Source organism: Eumetopias jubatus, unplaced genomic scaffold (genome assembly GCF_037043125.1).
Source record: "Eumetopias jubatus isolate StellerSeaLion01/CBP00866 unplaced genomic scaffold, mEumJub1_p1.0 scaffold_2, whole genome shotgun sequence".
Classification (NCBI taxonomy): domain Eukaryota; kingdom Metazoa; phylum Chordata; class Mammalia; order Carnivora; family Otariidae; genus Eumetopias; species Eumetopias jubatus.
The window spans coordinates 137,004,397-137,008,981 of NW_028274808.1; positions in this window are offsets into that span (position 1 = coordinate 137,004,397).

The following is a 4,585-nucleotide window of genomic DNA, read 5'->3' on the forward strand; positions in this document are numbered from 1 at the left end:
CTCATCAAGGAAGCTGGGTTCTGAGGCAGCAACAGACTACAACATAAATTTGGGGAGGAAGGGAGGGAAAGTCTTGAAAGACTCAAAGACCCGATATTTCCCAGACATGCCCTAATCTGCTTTTGACCTTGCTCCAAAAGGAGTTGTTTCCATAACAGAGTGGAGGTGATGTAATGTACCCTCCTAGAGCAGTTCCACCTGAGATGGTAGCCTTTCCTTTCTTATAACCTGGGATTCTATTCTTTGGTTCTAGATGCTAAGTGCTAGGAGAGGGATTGGTGCCTGGGCCCCACACTCTAGCAGCATACCTCCTTTCTTCATGGTAGCTCTGGTCTCAACTCTGCTTCCTTCTCCACCAACATCACCCGGTTGGGTGTGAACAATTTTGCCCCAGGTGATACGTGCAGTTTTATAAGTGTTCACTAATTATATCCTCCTACTTCTAACCAGCCTTGCCTGGTAAATAATCTGAGAGCTAAAACAGTTTCTCTTTACATTTGGCTGCAGAAAAGACTGAGAAAGATTTGGGAGGTGAGAGAATCTGCCCAAAGCAGCGTGGGGGTGCACTCAGAGCCAGCCAGAACTCAACTCCTAGTGTTTCCAATCTATTAGGCAAGATGACCTCCCAGTTTGCTGTGTGGGCTGCCTCGTTCTCCTGGTAACTTCTGACCTGAGTTTTCCTTTTGGGACTAACAAAAAGGTTAGAGGAGGGGTCAGCCGTCTGGGTGACTTGGCAATGTCTTCCCTTAAGATGGCTTCTTTCTCCATAATGATGAGATTCAGGCTCACAGTTTCAATGCTTGTCCCAAAATATTTCGAAATGTGAAATGCATGCGAGCCAAATGACAAAAATGTTTTTTTTAAAAAACAAAAACATGGGCTTCTTGTCATCCACCACACTGGCTGTTTCAATGTCTGTTCAGTCAGTAAATTATTCTGTCTGATCTTCATTTCTGATGATATCCAGATGGTGTAAAAGTCAATCTTTTCTGCAAAAGAGAATTCTCTGTGAAAAGTGAGTAGTCTTTATGTTCAGTTGGTGTGAATAGGAATTAAATGGAGTGACATAGGATTGTCTGTACCCAATTAATACTAATTGATATTTCAATAATTACAGTGCCTATATAGTCAATCTGGGGTCGGATTTAATTATTGTTCTTAACTCTTAAAAGGCAAGTATATCTTTCTCCCAAATTATAGAACATTTTGTGAAAGCCCAAATTGCCAATGTTACCTTTTCTTCCTTTCTATTTCTCTCAAATCTTCTAGAATTAAAATGCTGTTTTGATGAGTTCAAAGACATTCTGTAGTCAGCCTACCACAGGTAGATTCTGAAAGCTTGAAATGGGTCATGGTGCAGATTATGGTGTTGAAGGCTTATTCTGTTTGTTTTTAAATGTAACCTTAAAATGGTTAATAATAACACAATATTAATATAATTTTGAAGTCACTATCATTTATCGAACTTTTAAAAGAAAATGGTTATTTTCTTTTACAGAATGAAAATATCAATATTAGCTTCTATTTATTGAGTCTCTATCCCATAACTAAGCATTATAGTAGATGTTTTCGTTTGTTATCTCATTTAGTTCTTTTTAGAAACCAGAAGGTAGACATAATTATCCATGTTTTATGGACGTAGAAACAAAGGCTCAAAGAATATCAGTAATTTCCCCAAATTGCAAAGGTTATAAGGATAGGAACCCAGGTGTTAGACTTAATCCAGGCACTCTCCACTCTAGTGAGATAGCTTACCAAATTAAAACCCTCACAAACTATGTTCATATTCAATGAATGGAAGGTAAGCTTTGTTACACAGTTGCTTGTTACTGCAAGAAGCCAGTGGAAGTAGGCCATACTTCACTTTCCCACACACAGATACGCTCATACCAGGATCTAGAATACCACTTAGTCGTTACTGATTTTCTTATTGACTGGTTTTGGGAAGAGAACCCCACATAATTGTACATTATATGGCAGGTACTTAGATGTAGAACTTCAGAAGTGCATTTAGTTGTGAAAATCAAATAACAAAATATTAGGATTTGAGAAATACTCTGGGGAGTGGGAAGAACATCGCAAAATCAATGTTACCATATAGAGGCTGAATATTCAAAGAATATCAGAGACCTCAAAACTCCCACTTTACTTTTTTTTTTCCTCCATCGTTCCCTCTCCCCCTCAGTCCATCTCTCTTCACTTTTGTTTTTATTCTCACTCTCGTGCTTTCTGATTGTAAACAGTTTTCTTCTCTAACTCACCAGAAGGGTATAACCGTCCTGCCACTAGTGTGAGAGCTCACCATGGTTGTAAGTAAAGGTGGCCCTGGCCACCAATGTGGAGTTGGAAGTGGCCACCTACATACTTGCTCCTCAGAGTGTGGTTTGTACGCCGGCAGCATTTGGCTTTACCTGGGAGTCTGTTAGAAACACGGAATCTCAGACACCATTCCAGACCTAAAGAATCAGAATGTACCTTTTCACGAGATCCTCAGGAGATTTATATACATAGTAAGTCTGAGAAGCACAGGTCTAGACAAGTTGGATAAGTCTTTCCCTCTGGAGTCGAATCACTGCTCTGAAGTGGAAAGGGATCATCAGAGAACATGGGTTCCAGGCTCCTTCTCAGATTAGCTCTAGTTAGGACCAGGGATGTTCTGTGGGTGGGGAGACATGTGTCACTGCAGGGAGCAGAATAGGACAAGCCTGCACAGGTGAAGCGTCTAGTGCCAATTCTGGTTGCCATTGGTAAGGTGGTCATAAAGTAAGTCCTCTGGAGTCTGAGTTCTTGTGGCAGCTACTTTAATTCCCTATTAATAGATACACACACAGACACACCTGTACGCAACATGCACTGCCACCCACATCAAAATAGCCACATATGCACCTAAGGGAAAGGGAAGAGAGAAACTCAAATCTACTGTACATCTACTATTTGCCAGACATTACGGTAGGTGCTTTCATCCTAAAGACTAGACAGCATGCAGAAGAAAATCTGGTCTTTGTGAGCACACATTCAATTACTAGCCAAACTTCATTAACCAGAAAACCTCTGCACATTAAAGAGATCTATAACTGGTATTTTTAATGATGACCTCATTAAATGATTAAATTAAATGATAAGACCCTAAAAATCTAAATCATAAAAGAGTAATTAAATTATATTAGAGTGCTCATGTTTATAATATCATTTTAAAGGCTGTTTCCAAGGGGCTCCAAATGAAAAAAATATATTCTAGCATAAATATTATACACTTAACCCAGATGTTAGTGACTTGAAAGTGATTCTCTTTCCCAAGAGTGGTTTTCTGGAGTTGGAGACTATGTGTGAATACTGTAATTTATCCAGTTGTAGACTTGCCAATCTCTGGGAAGGCTGTCTTTTACAACATTTTTTTGTTTTATAACATGTAAATGTTCCCCAGAGTTTACCCTCCACATGGACCGCTAAAAGTTACTCATGCTTACCTTCCTAGCATGGGATTATACAAAGAATCCCTGTCACTGAGCTGACTAGCTGGAAGATTGATTTGGGGCTGTCACTGAATCCCTTTGGACTTCAGGTTTGTCCTCTGTGAAATGTTAAAGTAGTAGTTTAAGTTATGGGCTTGACTGGACTCTAAGATCCCTTCCATCCTGCATGAATATTCTAGAGTCTATGAACAGAATAATTTAAAATAGAATGTGTCAACAAAGATTTAAATGGATTCAGTTGGGTCTCATCATATGCTTTGAGCATTTCCAGGCATCCCAAAGTCTGTTCCCAGATGCCTGTTTGTGAATCAGCATGATCTTGACATCATTTTCACCGTTCCACGACAGTGTAAAATAATTACAGTACAAGTAGTTTTCCACAAATTTAAATTTATATGGTGTTTATTTTTATGAAATGATAGTGACAATAGATGGTAATTATTGTTTTTAACTTATTTGGCAAAGTAAGAAACCAGTAATTCTAAGACGTCTGTCCATATTTTGCTTGTCTAATTTGTCTGATCTATAAATCCAAAAAACAGGACTCACCAAATTAGGATATCCTAATCACATAGACTATTGGGTTCTATTGAATCAAATGATTTTCACTTTGAAATAATTTCAGTGGGGACAATGGGATTCTGAGCCTTCCACTTCATGCTACAGCAAGTTACTATCTCCTGAATTTCTTCTATAATACCAATCATTCAGATAACTCACTTCACACCCACTGTGTATGTGTGCACGTGCATGCGTGCGTGTGCTCCTGTGTGTGCCCCTGCGCACATGTGTGTGTGTGCACGGCACGTGCTGGACACCAGTACTCAACATGGTCTCAGTGTGTCTTGTTTGTTCCCTGGGAGATTTTGGAGTTAGACACAACAATGCAGAGGGTATGTGCTGTTCTGACAGAGTCTGTGCCCTGCAACCAAACTGCCTGGGTTCCAGCCCTAGATCCACCACTGGGTAGCTGTATAACCTCAAGCAAGTGACTTACTTTTCTATACCTCAGTTCCCTCATTTATCAAATTTCAAAATTTACGTTTACTACCTAATAGGGTTATTCTGAAGATTTACTGAGATAATCCATTGTTTAGTATAATGCCTGATGC